This window comes from Aegilops tauschii, chromosome 2, assembly GCF_002575655.3.
Source record: "Aegilops tauschii subsp. strangulata cultivar AL8/78 chromosome 2, Aet v6.0, whole genome shotgun sequence".
Classification (NCBI taxonomy): Eukaryota; Viridiplantae; Streptophyta; class Magnoliopsida; order Poales; family Poaceae; genus Aegilops; species Aegilops tauschii.
The window spans coordinates 406,988,707-407,005,839 of NC_053036.3; the positions used below are offsets into that span (position 1 = coordinate 406,988,707).

A 17,133-nucleotide genomic window follows, 5' to 3' on the forward strand; every position below is an offset into this window, starting at 1 on the left:
TGTTGGGATCGGATGAACTTTGAGTTTATGATCAGATCTATCTTTTTATATCCATGAAAGTTATTTGAGTTTCTTTGATCACTTATATACATGATTTCTTATAGCCTCGTATTTCTTCTCCGATATTTGGGTTTTGACTTGATCTATTTATCTTGCAATGGGAAGAGGTGCTTTATAGTGGGTTCGATCTTACGGTGCTTGATCCCAGTGACAGAAGGGGAACCAACACGTACGTATCGTTGCTACTAAGGATAAAACGATGGGGTCTATCTCTACATAGATAGATCTTGTCTACGTCATGTCATCGTTCTTATTGCATTACTTCGTTTCCGTGACGCCCCCAATTCAATCGTACACTAATCATACACGCAAACGTGTACGATCAAGATCAGGGACTCACAGGAAGATATCACAATACAACTCTAGACACAATTAAAATAATACAAGCTTTATATTACAAGCCAGGGGCCTTGAGAGCTTGAATATAAAAGCTCGAGACACAAGCGTCAACGGAAGCAGCAATATCTGAGTACAGACATAAGTTAAACAAGATTGCCTTAAGAAGGCAAACACAAAAGCAACAACGATCGAAGAGGCAAGGCCTCCTGCCTGGGACCTCCTAAATACTCCTGGTCGTCTGCGGTCTCCAAGTAGTAGCAGGCACCATCGGGTAGTAGTAGACATCGGCGGTGGCATATGGCTCCAGGGATCCACCAACTGGTTGCAATAACCGGAAAGAAGGAAGAAGGGGGGAAAGGGGTAGCAAAGCAACCGTGAGTACTCATCCAAAGTACTCGCAAGTATCAGATCTATACCAAGTATGCATTGGTATCAAATGGAAAGGTTGTATCTGTGGACTGAATTGCAGAATGCCAGAATAGAGGGGAAGGCCTAGCCTATCGAAGGCTAGCAGCTCCAAGCATCTTGCAGCATGTAGAAGAGTAAAGAATAGCAGTTTAATTAACAAGCATGTTGTAGCATTAACGCCCAGAGATCCTCCCTCGACTCCCTGCAAGAAAGCAATCCCGGAGCCAACATATCCATCACATGTCTCAAGTAACCAGTTCTAGTTGTAATAAATTAGGATACAAGTCTGAACATCCATTACCGTGGACACGGTATTCGAATAGATAACTTCCCTGCAGGGGTGCACCACGTTACCCAACACGCTCGATCACTCTGGCCGGACACACTTTCCTGGGTCATGCCCGGCCTCGGAAGATCAACATGTCGCGGCCCTAACTAGGCTCAGCAGAGAGGTCCTCGCAGGTCTACATCCTAAGCACTCCGGGGTCTTGGGCCCATCGCCCGTTGCACTCCGGGTCGTTGCGAGCAGGGCGGACCAGGCTCCACCACTACAGGATGGTGTCGTGCCGCAATGCTGAACTGGACGCCCGACAAAGCTTCGGCTGATACCATGACACCGAGGCCCATAACTAGTCCCGCGTGGTGGTTAGTGCGTAAAGGCCAAAGGCCAACTCAGAACAAATACCCAAACCTGTTAGTGCATTGGGGGCTCGCGGAGACGAGCAAAGACACACGATAATGTGACCCCGTCGCCCCGTCTCATGGACTTACGGCAAGGGCCCAGAATGCCCGGCCATGCCACGTAGAAAACTCGCGGGTGCTCTACGGGCCCGCCCGACTTTCACATCAACTCGCGGGTACCCCTCAGGGCCGACCCAACTTCAACAATGGTCTCAAGTAAAGTCAAGGTAACCATGTATCCAAACATCAAGGGGAAAACCCCAGGAATCACTCTTGGTGAATTCCACTCAATGTAATCATCAAGGTGAACGTAAGAGGAACCACCCTCGAGGTTCACACTTGAGGGGTTGCACGACAAAACCATATCGAGAGTGGTCAAGGAGGAATCACCCTTGATGACCACGACCGAATAGCTACACTACAGAATTATCATCAGGGGTGCGTTATGAGGTATCACCCTCGGCACTCAATAGTAGCTCTGCAGAGTCGAGCAACAAAAGGGGCGTGATGTGATGTGAGGTGTCGGGCTCTGGTCGTCAATCACGTTGATCGAGTCATCGATGATGAAGCGGGGGTAACAAGGACAAGGTGGGGGTCACTGATGGATCACTAACCAACCTATACTAAGCAGTTTAGGATAAGCAGGTAGGTAACAATAAGCAGGTTACAAAAGCAAGCTATGCATCAGAATAAGAGCAATCAATAACAGTAGCAAAATCTAATGCAAGCATCAGAGAATGGAATCAGCGGTATCGGGATGATCAAAGGGGGGGCTTGCCTGGAAGCTCCGCTGAAAGGGAAGAAGGGTCGTCGGTGACGTAGTCGATCACAGTGGCATCAGCAACGGTCTCGGGGTCTACCGGAGAGAAGAGGGGGGAGAAACAGTAAATACAAAGCACACAGATGCATGACATGACAAGAAACGGTGCTAGGGGTGTTCTAACGCGGCACTACACGCTACCGGCTAAGGGGGAAACATCCGGGAAAGTTTTCCCGGAGTTAGGCATTTTCGGACAAACGAACCGGAGGGGGGAGGTTGCATGTTCGCTATGCTAGGGACGTGTGACGGATGAATGGACCGCGTATTCGGATTCGTCTCGCCGTTCTGAGCAACTTTCATGTATAAAACATTTTCATGTGAGTTACGGTTCATTTTCTATTAATTTTCAAAGATTTAAACATTTTCTGAATTTACTGAAATTTAGCTAAGTCCGAGAATCCCTCGGTTTTGAACATCATTTAGCTGTTTTCCAAAGGCTACATCCTATGGAGTGGTGTCTTATATCAATCTTGATCAATTTTCTGTGATCTACATGACAGTATCAAGTGCAGCTATGTTAGCATCCATTTGCTTGTTCACATCTTTGTTTGAAAAGTGCTACTGCAGCCTTTCCATTTTCTGTTTTTCTGTTAACAGAACGTAGCAATTTGTGATTTTCATAGGATTTAATCCATGAATCTAACGGATTTGGTCCAATGGAAACATTTGAGCCTTGTCACGTGTACTACCTACTCATATTATTTTTACTTCTGTTAGTAGTTGTCTAACCACTGATTTGGGGCTGCCTAGGGGGTTAGCCAATGTAGAAATTGAAAAGCTAACTAGTAGCAGCTACAGTAGCTAGTAATAATAGTAGGTTCAACAGAGCAGCGTTGGGCAGTGGCGTGTCTCAGGCGCTGCAGGCGTGCGAGGTGCAGCAGCATCCACAAGCAGAGCAGCGCGGGGCATGCGCGGGCAGCCACGGCAAGGAGAGCAGGCGGCGGCGGCAGGAGGGGGCGGCGGCGGCGTGCAGCGGTGCGAGAAGCAGCACCAAGCCGACAACATCGGGATGAGCTACGCGCACGCGGGCGGTCGGGCCGACCGCAAGCTCGGTCGGAGCTCGCGCGGCATGGGACGGCGGGGCCACGGCGACGCACGGCTGGGCACGCGCGGGGCCGTGGTGGGGCGAGCACGGGGCTCGACCAGGAGTAGCAGGGCGCGGGGAGCGGTAGTCCGGGCACGGCTACAGGGGTTCGTGAGCAACAACAACACTACGGCGATGGATCGAGGACGAAAATAGGGGGATGGGAGAAGAGCTCACAGGGAGGGCACACGGTGGCCCGGTGGCAGCTTAGTAGCAGCTGGTGGTCGGATAAACCGCGGCGGACGACGACGCCCGACGGGGAGGCGAGCTCGATGCAGACGACGTGGGGCTGGAGGGCCCGCCGTACTACAGGGGTGGCGCTGGCGGCAACTGGACATGCGGCGGCCTCGAAGCCATCGGGTAGACCGGCTACGACGACCCGGCCAACCAGACTTGGTGGATCGAGACTCCCGCCGGCGCGGTAAGGGCCGGCCCGGAGCTGGCGAGTGGTGGCAGTGGAAGCTGCAGTGGCCCGACGGATGCGGCAGAGGCCGCCAGGGGCGGCGGCTGCCACGGCGGCACAGCCGGGTGCGGGCCGAGTCCTGCGGCTGCCACGGCGGCACAGCCGGGTGCAGCCCGTAGAACCCGGCCAGGAACAGCCAGATCCCCTAAACCGCCTGGGTGAGATCCCGCAGCGCCCCGGACACCTCCTCCGATGTGAGGACTGCGGGGGTGGGCGCAACGAAGGAGCCCGGTGCGAGCAGGAGCGGGGCGATGGCCGTGGTGGTCGCCAAGGGCGACGAGGTGGTCGGCAACGGGAGGGACTAGGTGGGTTGCGACATAGACATGATTGAACCAAAGCTACCTAATACCAAATTGATAGGAGCTATGATCCTACCAGGCCTCGACCGTAAGTTATATAGGGATGAGAGGTATGATGGCGAGAGGTTTAGCAAATTGATAGGAGCTAGGGTCCTACCAGGCCTCGACCGTTGGTTGTAGGGATAAGAGATATGATGGCGGGAGGTTTGGCGGATTGATAGGAGCTAGGGTCCTATCAGGCCTCGGCCGAGGCCATAGGTTGTAGTGATGAGAGGTTTGGCGCACAGTGGCGCCATGATCGCGTGGAGGAGGCGGCGGCGGCAGTAAGAAGCAGCTAGGGTTTAGGGTTCCAACTCCAAAAGGTAGCCTTAGATCTGTTTATATAATCCATGCTGCTAATAAAAATAAAATCAGTTGGGCTAAGCCCCTAACTGACGCGTCCATTGGGCCTTCTCCGGCTATAAGTGACGCAGATGCCCAGCGGAGAAACTTGATCTGTGGAGTTTTTCTTTTATTCCGTTGCATTCAATGCGCAAAGGTAGACAGAACTGCGTTTTGGTTTCATTTTCCTTGTTTATTTCCGTTACATAATAGCCGAACGTTCTGGTGGATTCAGTAGCTGCAAATTTTACTTCACATTTTAGTTCATTAGTCAAAAATTATCTCACATCAAACATTGTCTGCAGGAAATCTCCGGCACAAGGTGAAACAAAGAGAGAACCATTGTAAGATGAGTTTCTTCAGAAAACAAAATTTGCTTCAACTCGACATTCAGAATGAGTAGGAGGATTTTATCATCAAATAGATAGGACAACAATTGTATTCCTCATGATGCTAGCAACACAATCTCAACAAAATAACTGAAGAGAAACCCAAGCAAAGGATTTGACTAAGCTAGTGTTCCCTCAGACAAATGCCTCAATTGTCCACACGGTTTAATAGAATGGATTACATCAGACTCCTCATCTGTTTTCATCATCACAGAGAGTACGCTCCACAGAGACATACAGGGGAATAAAAAAAGCAGCTTGATGACAGAAAAGGGGATAAAGAAGGGTGTTCTCTCAGACAAATGCCTCGTATTGTCCCCATGGTTTAAGGAATGGATTGTATCGGACATCTAATCAGTGTTGATCATCACCGAGAACAAACAACAAGCAATTTTAAAAACTAAGTGAATGTAAACGGGGGTATAGTAACAGGAAGCTCCTGGTATGGGAGCAGCCAGTGTCGCAAAAACCCGTTTCCTTCTCACTCTCTGCCAATCTAACGAGAAACAAGGCCATTGAATGAGACCAAGCATCAGATACCTCATGGCATCCGTCCTACCGTACAAATCAAAACACAGATCAAAGAAAAATGGGGATTTTCCAAAACTACATCAGAGAAGAAAGTGCAATCTCAGTCGAAAGATGGTGATTGTGGTTGAGATAATCACAGAGGAACCCAGCATAATTAAACGATTACGTCACCAATTGCAACCAATCGAACAAGATTAAGTATGCCAACCAAGAAGTGTAATCGCAAAAAACGGCTCTGTGTACCGACTGAATCACAGCCACAGGTTCCTATCAAATGTGAGATGTCCAAAAACTCACTGTTGGCACAATGTAGCATCTCCGGTCAAGGCTTGTGGCTACAGGAGACGTGGCATCGGGCCCAAGAAAATAAATTCGAAAACATTACAAAAAGTACGTCGGAGACCCGTTTAAATCACGCACAGCTGAATCAAGCAGGTGCAAATGGGCATTTCCATCCCAGAGCAAACCACATAGGTTATGATACAGGGACAGACACTTACAGCAGCATCCTGGCTGAGCTCTTCACCGAGACAAGATGTACAGAGGAGGAAATCAGACCGAGAAACGAAATTACTTCAAACGAGAATTGCCCTTACAATTCTAGGACGATGCTAATCCAACAGTGTTGTGCAGTTTTGCCTTTCCAATTGACAGTGGGATATGCAGTGTCGTCTTGAAATCGTCCCAGGGGTGTAGTCAACTCCACGAGATCACATACCTCAAAACATTAAAAAAACTTTGAGACAGCGTGACTTGCTTCTTCCACAACAAGAATAAAAAATCTCTTCATATGCCGACGGAAAGGGCCCGGAAAATCATAGTCAGATCCAGGTGAGTTGAAAGCCGACTGGGTTTTCAATCTAGCAAGATGGCAGGATGATTTGCCGATTGGCTGGAATGGTGAGTTACGACATCCAAACAAGAAGCTGATCTTGCAAAAAAACATCGCACAAACATTCAAATAGATCGCTCCAACAGATTTTTTTCTGCAATAGGGATAGCCTTGCCCAACAGAAATCTAGCACACCGCCCTGTTTTGTGCGATGGATCCACCATATGTAAGTGGAAGTCATTAATAAGCTACAGGGATGGGGTCGAACGGTGAAAACACTGGTACCGAAGGGAATTTTGCGCTATCGCTCCTTGTAATTAATCTGAAGTCACTGCGCTGGAATTGTTGACTAACATGGAATTTTAATTGGCATCTGTAAACATCTTATGCAAGTAATTTATCCTGTTAATGTTTTTTGATTTATGTGATGAGAGCTAAAGATACCAGAAACACATCCATAGCCAATGAACAAGTTGCCTCAAAGTTAGAACAGGAAGACATATGAGCGACCAAATCACCAAAATATAGACGGAAACATTTATCGACAACATCGAAGTTATGTACGGACAAGTTGAATGCACAAACCATCTCGAATAATGGTCTGTGCCAGAATCTTAGCCCAAAGATTCATCTCGGCAACGTACAGCGCTGAATTACGCTATTAAGAAGCGCACCAGAGACTCTAATTTATTGCCTTCAAAGGGTGTAAATCGAATCTATCTAAAAACAAATCAAAACAAAGACAACAGAACGAACAGAGGAGATCGCATTAGACTCAGGAAAACTTGGTGTAATCGACACAGTATCGATTCAGAGTTTGATGGTAAGTTGAAAAAATCATCATCGTCTAATGCCACGATCTAGATGCTCCGTGGAGAAGAGAAATCGCGAAGAAATAAGCAATCAACTAATCAGCAAAGAGAGGAAACGGAACGCAAAAGAATGAGAACTCAACTGGCGGCGGAGGATAGAATGAGGGTTTCGAAGATCCAGGTGCTGTTATATATAGGGGTGGCGACGAGGGAGGGCTGCCCTAGCCATCGTGAATTGGCATAATTGCCCCTGTGCTTCGCTTGTTGCAGAAAACGATACGCTGCCCTGCGGGCTGCGGGCTTGGATCACTGCAATTTACGCCCTCGCACAAGGGCCTAAAACCACACTACGTGATCAGGCCCACACAAGCCTGCGTGTCTGTGAAGCATTCAGAATGCTTGCGAGATATTATCCCTAAAAAAGAAAAAGAATGCTTGCGAGATCACTGATAAGTGTGCTTGACAATTGTCATGCCATATGGGATAGCAGTGCTTCGTTGGTGAAAGAAAATAAGTGTAACATCTGGGAGTAAATTTGGCGTTTGACCTGTTTTTTTTTTGGTGCACAGGTCAAAATGCTTAAGTTTTTTCCCTAAAAAGCTTTGCATGTACCATTTAAGTGTGGCAATGAACACATCTATTTTTTCTAATCCATTTTTTTGCACGCAGGAGCATGTGCTCCCTAGAGCCAAAATGGATTTCCGACTCTCGTTCTTCCCTTGTTAAAGTGGTGCATTGGTTGTACAACACGTGTCGTAATTTGCGAGTTTCATGTTTTTTTTGTTTTTCTAAATGTTTTATTTCTTGAATGTTCCGTTCAAATCACAAACTGTTTCCACCATTCCGTTTCTTGCATTGAGGTCTTCAAAAATAAAATCCCATATCAATAGGTTTGGACGGTTTTTTCCAAAAAAACAGAAGAAAAAACAAACAAAATTAAAAAAACGGAAGAACGGCTATGCTTCTCATTTTTTGTTCGAACCAACATTTGTGCTTTTCACTTTTTAGGAAGCACAAATGTGTTCTTCACTTTTCAAAAAACACATTTGTGGGAAGCATAAATGTGCTTCATGGAAAAACATACTTCACGAAAAAAACACAGTTGTGCTTCACCGGGGAGTGTTGGGGAACGCAGTATTTCAAAATATTTACCTACGATCACGCAATATCTATCTAGAAGATGCATAGCAACGAGCAGGGAGAGTGTGTCCACGTACCCTCGTAGACCGAAAGCGGAAGCGTTTAGTAACGCGGTTGATGTAGTCGAACGTCTTCGTGATCCAACCGATCCAAGCACCGAACGTACGGCACCTCCGTGTTCAGCACACGTTCAGCACGATGACGTCCCTCGAGCTATTGATCCAGTTGAGAACGAGGGAGAGTTCCGTCAGCACAACGGCGTGGCGATGGTGATGATGAAGTTACCGGCGCAGGCCTTCGCCTAAGCACTACGACGATATAACCGAGGTGTGTAACTGTGGAGGGGGGCACCGCACACGGCTAAGAGAAGACTTGGTCTCTCTTTGGGGTGCTCCCCGCCTCCGTATATAAAGGTGGAGGAGAGGAGGCTGATACGTCCATTTTGCATCATGTTTTCTTACTGTTATTTACAATGTTTTCATCCATAATAATGCTTTTTGGAATAATTCTAATACCTTTTCTCTCATAGCAAGGTACACACCAAAGAGTGAGAATTTTGGCAGCTGGAAATCTGGACCTGAAAAAGCTACGTCAAGCTACCTATTCTACACAACTCCAAATGAGTTGAAACTCCTCGAGGATTTTTTATGAAATATTTAAGAAATATTGAAGCCAATAAACGCCAGAGGGGGGCACTAGGTGGGCACAACCCACTTGGGTGCGCCAGGCCCCCTGGCGCGCCCTGGTGGGTTGTGGCCTCCTCGGCCACCTCCGTTGCCCATCTTCTGGTATATAAGTCATTTTGACCTAGAAAAAATAAGGAGAAGGCTTTCGGGACGAAGCGCCGCCGTCTCGAGGCGGAACTTGGGCAGGAGTACTTTTGCCCTCCGGCGGAGCGATTCTGCGGGGGGAACTTCCCTCCCGGAGGGGGAAATCATCGTCATCATCATCACCAACAACTCTCCCATCTTGGGGAGGGCAATATCCATCAACATCTTCACCAGCACCATCTCATCTCAAACCCTAGTTCATCTCTTGTATTCAATCTTGTTACCGGAACTATAGATTGGTGCTAAGGGGTGACTAGTAGTGTTGATTACACCTTGTAGTTGAATACTATATGGTTTATTTGGTGGAAGATTATATGTCCAGATCCATTATGCATATTATTACCCCTCTGATCATGAGCATGCTTATTATTTGTGAGTAGTTACTTTTGTTCTTGAGGTCACGGGAGAAATCATGTTGCAAGTAATCGTGCGAACTTGATATGTGTTCGATATTTTGATAGTATGTATGTTGTGATTCCCTTAGTGGTGTCATGTGAACGTCGACTACATGACACTTCACCATATTTGGGCCTAAGGGAATGCATTGTGGAGTTGTAAATAGATGGTGGGTTGCGAGAGTGACAGAAACTTAAACCCAGTTTATGCACTATTTCGTAAGGGACCGATTGGATCCTAGAGTTTAATGCTATGATTGGAATTTATTCTTAATACTTTTCTCGTAGTTGCGGATGCTTGCGGAAGGGTTAATCATAAGTAGGAGGTTTGTTCAAGTAAGAACAACACCTAAGCACCGGTCCACCCACATATCAAAATATCAAAGTAGCGAACACGAATTAAACCAACATGATGAAAGTGACTAGATGAAATTCCCGTGTACCCTCAAGAACACTTTGATTATTATAAGAGACCGTTTTGGCTTGCCCTTTGCCTCAAAAGGTTTGGGCTACCTTGCTACATACTTGTTACAATTATTGTTACTTGCTCGTTACAAATTACCTTACTATCAAACTACTCGCTACTTACAATTTCAGCACTTGCAGACATTACCTTACTGAAAACTACTTGTCATTTCCTTCTGCTCCTCGTTGGGTTCGACACTCTTATTTATCGAAAAGAGCTACAATTGATCCCCTATATTTGTGGGTCATCAGAGGCCGGCCCCCTAGGGGCGCGCCAAGTGTGGGGAGTCGTACTAGGACTCCCTAGTCCTAGTAGGATTCCCCTCTCCTTTTTCCTTTTCCGGAGTAGCAAAGGGGGAAAGAGAGGAGGAGTAGGAGAAGGAAAGGGGGGCACTGCCCCTACCCCTTGTCCAATTCGGATTGGCAAGGGGGGGCGCCACCTCCTGGCGGGCCCTCTCTCTTCTCCACTAAGGCCCACGGTGGCCCATTAACCTCCCGGGAGGGTTCCGGTAACCCCCGGTACTTCGGAACTTATCCGAAACAACCCAAAACCATTCCGGTGTCTGAATGTAACATTCCAATGTATGAATCTTTACCTCTCGACCATTTCGAGACTCCTCGCCATGTCCGTGATCTCATCCGGGACTCCGAACAAACTTCGGTCATCAAATCACATAACTCATAATATAAATCGTCATCGAATGTTAAGCGTGCGAACCCTACGGGTTCGAGAACTATGTAGACATGACCGAGACACATCTCCAGTCAATAACCAATAGCGGAACCTGGATGCTCATATTAACTCCTACATATTATATGAAGATCTTTATCGGTCAAACCGCATAACAACATACATTGTTCCCTTTGTCATCGGTATGTTACTTGCCCGAGATTCGATCGTCGGTATCCTCATACCTAGTTCAGTCTCGTTACTGGCAAGTGATACGTCTCCAACGTATCTATAATTTTTTTATTGTTCCATGCTATATTATATTCTGTTTTGGACATTATTGGGCTTTATTATACACTTTTATATTATTTTTGGGACTAACCTATTAACCGGAGGCCCAGCCCAGAATTGCTGTTTTTTGCCTATTTCAGAGTTTCGCAGAAAAAGAATATCAAACAGAGTCCAAACGGAATGAAACCTTCGGGAACGTGATTTTCGGAACGAATGTGATCCAGAGGACTTGGACCCTGCGTCAAGACATCAACCAGGAGGGCACGAGGTAGGGGGCGCGCCTACCCCCTGGGCGCGCCTTCCACCCTCGTGGGCCCCACATTGCTCCACCGACGTACTTCTTCCTCCTATATATACCTACGTACCCCCAAACTACCAGAGACGGAGCCAAAAACCTAATTCCACCGCCGCAACCTTCTGTACCCGTGAGATCCCATCTTGGGGCCTTTTTCGGAGCTCCGCCGGAGGGGGCATCGATCACGGAGGGCTTCTACATCAACACCGTAGCCTCTCCGATGATGTGTGAGTAGTTTACCTCAGACCTTCGGGTCCATAGTTATTATCTAGATGGCTTCTTCTCTCTTTTTGGATCTCAATACAATGTTCTCCCCCTCTCTTGTGGAGATCTATTCGATGTAATCTTCTTTTGCGGTGTGTTTGTTGAGACCGATGAATTGTGGGTTTATGATCAAGTTTATCTATGAACAATATTTGAATCTTCTCTGAATTCTTTTATGTATGATTGGTTATCTTTGCAAGTCTCTTCGAATTATCAGTTTGGTTTGGCCTACTAGATTGATCTTTCTTGCAATGGGAGAAGTGCTTAGCTTTGGGTTCAATCTTGCGGTGTCCTTTCCCAGTGACAGTAGGGGCAGCAAGGGACGTATTGTATTGTTGCCATCGAGGATAACAAGATGGGGTTTATATCATATTGCATGAGTTTATCCCTCTACATCATGTCATCTTGCTTAAAGCGTTACTCTGTTCTTATGAACTTAATACTCTAGATGCATGCTGGATAGCGGTCGATGTGTGGAGTAATAGTAGTAGATGCAGGCAGGAGTCGGTCTACTTGTCTCGGACGTGATGCCTATATACATGATCATACCTGCATATTCTCATAACTATGCTCAATTCTGTCAATTGCTCAACAGTAATTTGTTCACCCACCGTAATACTTACGCTCTCGAGAGAAGCCTCTAGTGAAACCTATGGCCCCCGGGTCTATCATATTAATCTTCCAACACTTAGCTATTTTATTGCCTTTTATTTTACTTTGCATCTTTATTATAAAAATACCAAAAATATTATCCTATCAAATCTATCAGATCTCACTCTCGTAAGTGACCGTGAAGGGATTGACAACCCCTTTATTGCGTTGGTTGCGAGGATTTATTTGTTTGTGTAGGTGCGAGGGACTCGTGCATGGCCTCCTACTGGATTGATACCTTGGTTCTCAAAAACTGAGGGAAATACTTATGCTACTTTACTGCATCACCCTTTCCTCTTTAAGGGAAAACCAACGCAGTGCTTAAGAGGTAGCAAGAAGGATTTCTGGCGCCGTTGCCGGGGAGTCTAAGCAAAAGTCAACATACCAAGTACCCATCACAAACCCTTATCTCCCGCATTACATTATTTGCCATTTGCCTCTCGTTTTCCTCTCCCCCACTTCACCCTTGCCGTTTTATTCGCCTTTTCTTCCCCTTCTTCCCGTATGTCTTTTTGTTTGTGTTTCCATGTGCCTTCGATTTTCTTGCATCTTTGCTTGCTAAAAATCTATTGATATGGATCCACTTAAAGTGTTCTACTTAGATCATCTTCGATCCTTATGCGCTCGTGCTGAAACCCCAACTAGCCTAGTTGATGGGAAATCTTTAGATGAGCATGCTCATTTTGTGCGTCACCGTTTGTCTGAAAAAGGGAGACTCTTATGGAATCAAATAAACAGATTGTTGTGTTATGCTTGGAATCTTTGTGAAATTTGTGATTTTACTTGTTGCTCTAAGAACACTAAAAAACACCTTCCCTACCTTTGTGAGTTTAATGAAAATGAAATCTTATCTTCTTATGCAAAGGGTGTTTATAGTTACTATGATATAGAACAAATTGAAGAATTTGTTGCTTTTAAGGGTGCTTATGAAGTTGCTTCTTTGATTGAAAAGTATGATATTACTCTCTATAAATCTGAAAATTTTGACATACTTAAATATTGCTATGAAAACTATGCTCATAATGTCTATGTCAAAGAATTTATTGAGAGAATGACCGTTGCTTTGGAAGAAAATAATGATACGCATGAATCTATAGATAATGATGATTCCGATGATTTGATTGAAATATCCCTTGATGAACATGATGATTGCTATTCTTGTGGCCATGATGCCAATATTTATGAAGATGAATTTGCTATAGTCCCTTATGTTAAACATGAGATCGTTGCTATTGCACCCATACTTGTTAGTTCCTTCGATGAAAATCATGATTGAAATGATGTTACTATAAATTCTCTTGATGTCAATTGTGCTAATAATATGCAAAACCCTAAGCTTGGGGATGCTAGTTTTGCTATGTCTACTACTTGTTGCAATGATCATGATTGGGGTGATTCTTCTTTTGATCTTGAAAATTTATTTAATCCCCATGATGAATATGAGATTGATAATATTGTTTGCAATAATATTGAAAGTGGGTTTGGAAGAGTGTCAACTTTAGATCCCACATATTTGGAGAATATTCAATCTTATGAAATTTTTGATAAAAGTGGGTTTGGAGAGGTCATGACTTTAGTTAATGTTAATCCCACTATTTTGGAAGAGTGTCAACTTCGCATGCATGAGGATCATGTTGAGAATATGTTATGTGATAGCTATTTTGTTGAATTTTCTTATGATCCCACATGTAATTATTATGAGAGAGGAAAATATGATTGTAGAGATCTTCATGTTACTAAATTACCTCTCGTTATGTTGAGATTGCTATTGTTTCTTTCCGCTTCCCTGCATATGTTAGTTTTTGCTTGCTATGATAATTTGTTTGCCTATAAGATGCCTATGCATAGGAAGTATGTTAGACTTAGATGTGTTTGTCACGTGTTTTATGATGCTCTCTTTGCGCTTCAATTCTTATCTTTCATGTGAGCATCATTAAAATTATCTATGCCTAGCTAGGGGCGTTAAACGATAGCGCTTGTTGGGAGGCAACCCAGTTTTATTTTTAGATTTTTTTTGCTTTTTTCTTCTGTTTAGGAATAAATATTTGATCTAGCCTCTGTTTAGATTTTTTATATGCTTTAGTTAGTGTTTGTGCCAAGTTTAACCTATAGGATCTTCTTGGATGACAGTTATTTGATCTTGCTGAAAATTGTAGAAACTTTCTATTCACGGAAATAATTGTTAAAAATCACCAGAACGTGATAAAATATTGATTCCAATTGCTGCTGATCAATAAACAAATTGTATATGTCATCCTATTTTGGCTGAATTTTTGGAGTTCCAGAAGTTTGCGTTAGTTACAGATTACTACAGACTGTTCTGTTTTTGACAGATTCTGTTTTTCGTGTGTTGTTTGCTTATTTTGATGAATCTATGGCTAATAAAATAGTTTATAAACCATACAGAAGTTGGAATACAGTAGGTTTAACACTAATATAAATAAAGAATGAGTTCATTACAGTACCTTGAAGTGGTGTTTTGTTTTCTTTCGCTAACGGAGCTCACGAGATTTTCTGTTAAGTTTTGTGTTGTGAAGTTTTCAAGTTTTGGGTAGAAGATTTGATGGATTATGGAACAAGGAGTGGCAAGAGCCTGAGATTGGGGATGCCCAAGGCACCCCAAGATAATCTAAGGACACCAAAAAGCCAAAGCTTGGGGATGCCCCGGAAGGCATCCCCTCTTTCGTCTACTTCCATCGGTAACTTTACTTGGAGCTATATTTTTATTCACCACATGATATGTGTTTTGCTTGGAGCGTCTTGTATTATTTGATTCTTTGCTTTTTAATTTACCACAATCATCTTTGCTGGACACACCTTTTGAGAGAGACACACATGATTCGGAAATTATTAGAATACTCTATGTGCTTCACTTATATCTTTTGAGCTATATAGTTTTTGCTCTAGTGCTCCACTTATATCTTTTAGAGCACGGCGGTGGTTTTGTTTTATATAAACTATTATTCTCTCATACTTCACTTATATTATTTTGAGAGTCTTAAACAGCATGGTAATTTGCTAAAATAATCCTAATATGCTAGGTATTCAAGACTAGTAAAAAAACTTTCTTATGAGTGTGCTGAATACTAAGAGAAGTTTGATGCTCGATGATTGTTTTGAGATATGGAGATAGTGATATTAAAGTTGTGCTAGTTGAGTAGTTGTGAATTTGAGAAATACTTGTCTTGAAGTTTGCAAGTCCCGTAGCATGCACGTATGGTAAACGTTATGTAACAAATTTGAAACATGAGGTGTTCTTTGATTGTCCTCCTTATGAGTGGCGGTCGGGGACGAGCGATGGTCTTTTCCTACCAATCTATCCCCTAGGAGCATGCGCGTAGTGCTTGGTTTTTGATGACCTGTAGATTTTTGCAATAAGTATGTGAGTTCTTTATGACTAATGTTGAGTCCATGGATTATACGCACTCTTACCCTTCCATCATTGCTAGCATCTTCGGTACCGTGCATTGCCCTTTCTCACACTGAGAGTTGGTGCAAACTTCGCCGGTGCATCCAAACCCCGTGATATGATACGCTCTTTCACACATAAACCTCCTTATATCTTCCTCAAAACAGCCACCATACCTACCTATTATGGCATTTCCATAGCCATTCCGAGATATATTGCCATGCAACTTTCCACCGTTCCGTTTATTATGACACGCTCATCATTGTCATATTGCTTTGCATGATCATGTAGTTGACATCGTATTTGTGGCAAAGCCACCGTTCATAATTTTTCATACATGTCACTCTTGATTCATTGTTATCCCAGTATACCGCCGGGGGCATTCATATAGAGTCATACTTTGTTCTAGTATCGAGTTGTAATCATTGAGTTGTAAATAAGTAGAAGTGTGATGATCATCATTCATAGAGCATTGTCCCAAAAAAAGAAAGGCCAAATAAAAAAAGGGAAGGCCCAAAAAAAGGGACAATGCTACTATGCTTTTTTTTCACACTTGTGCTTCAAAGTAGCACCATGATCTTCATGATAGAAAGTCTCTTGTTTTGTCACTTTCATATACTAGTGGGAATTTTTCATTATAGAACTTGGATTGTATATTCCAACAATGGGCTTCCTCAAATGCCCTAGGTCTTCGTGAGCAAGCATGTTCGATGCACACCCACTTAGTTTCTTTTGTTGAGCTTTCATGCATTTATAGCTCTAGTGCATCCGTTGCATGGCAATCCCCACTCCTTGCATTAACATAAATCGATGGGCATCTCCATAGCTCATTGATTAGCCTCGTTGATGTGAGACTTTCTCCTTTTTTGTCTTCTTCACATAACCCCCATCATTATATTCTATTCCACCCATAGTGCTATATCCATGGCTCACGCTCATGTATTGCGTGAAGGTTGAAAAAAGTTTGAGATTACTAAAGTATGAAACAATTGCTTGGCTTGTCATCGGGGTTGTGCATGATGAGAGCATTCTTGTGTGACGGAAATGGAGCATGACTAAACTATATGATTTTGTAGGGATGAACTTTCTTTGGCCATGTTATTTTGAGAGGACATAATTGCTTAGTTAGTATGCTTGAAGTATTATTACTTTTATGTCAATATTAAACCTTTATCTTGAATCTTTCGGATCTGAATATTCATACCACAATTAAGAGAATTACATTGAAATTATGCCAAGTAGCATTCCACATCAAAAATTCTGTTTTTATCATTTACCTACTCGAGGACGAGCAGGAATTAAGCTTGGGGATGCTTGATACGTCTCCAACGTATCTATAAATTTTTATTATTCCATGCTATATTATATTCTGTTTTGGACATTATTGGGCTTTATTATATACTTTTATATTATTTTTGGGACTAACCTAATAACCGGAGGCCCAGCCTAGAATTGTTGTTTTTTGCTATTTCAGAGTTTCGCAGAAAAAGAATATCAAACAGAGTCCAAACGGAATGAAACCTTCGGGAACGTGATTTTCGGAACGAACGTGATCCAGAGGACTTGGACCCTACGTCAAGACATCAACCAGGAGGGCACGAGGTAGGGGGCGCGCCCTCCACCC

General features: G+C 44.0%; 6 non-coding genes and 1 pseudogene across 6 annotated transcripts; all 7 read right to left on the minus strand.

The window, feature by feature from the left end:
* Positions 1 to 4,925: 4,925 nt before the first annotated feature.
* Positions 4,926 to 4,992, minus strand: LOC120975078 (small nucleolar RNA Z105). Its single transcript, XR_005770920.1, has one exon. It is a non-coding gene; the product is annotated as a small nucleolar RNA Z105 (small nucleolar RNA).
* A 62-nt stretch (positions 4,993 to 5,054) lies between these two features.
* On the minus strand, positions 5,055 to 5,141 carry LOC120975185 (small nucleolar RNA SNOR75). Its single transcript, XR_005771012.1, has one exon. It is a non-coding gene; the product is annotated as a small nucleolar RNA SNOR75 (small nucleolar RNA).
* Positions 5,142 to 5,213: 72 nt separating this feature from the next.
* LOC120975186 (small nucleolar RNA SNOR75) lies at positions 5,214 to 5,300 on the minus strand. Its single transcript, XR_005771013.1, has one exon. It is a non-coding gene; the product is annotated as a small nucleolar RNA SNOR75 (small nucleolar RNA).
* Positions 5,301 to 5,330: 30 nt separating this feature from the next.
* LOC120975154 (small nucleolar RNA F1/F2/snoR5a) lies at positions 5,331 to 5,476 on the minus strand. Its single transcript, XR_005770985.1, has one exon. It is a non-coding gene; the product is annotated as a small nucleolar RNA F1/F2/snoR5a (small nucleolar RNA).
* A 72-nt stretch (positions 5,477 to 5,548) lies between these two features.
* On the minus strand, positions 5,549 to 5,634 carry LOC120975075 (small nucleolar RNA Z196/R39/R59 family). The gene has a single exon (XR_005770917.1). It is a non-coding gene; the product is annotated as a small nucleolar RNA Z196/R39/R59 family (small nucleolar RNA).
* Positions 5,635 to 5,667: 33 nt separating this feature from the next.
* Positions 5,668 to 5,814, minus strand: LOC120975175 (small nucleolar RNA snoR2/U65). The gene has a single exon (XR_005771002.1). It is a non-coding gene; the product is annotated as a small nucleolar RNA snoR2/U65 (small nucleolar RNA).
* Positions 5,815 to 5,850: 36 nt separating this feature from the next.
* Positions 5,851 to 5,960, minus strand: LOC120975152 (small nucleolar RNA Z112; annotated as a pseudogene).
* Positions 5,961 to 17,133: the final 11,173 nt, after the last annotated feature.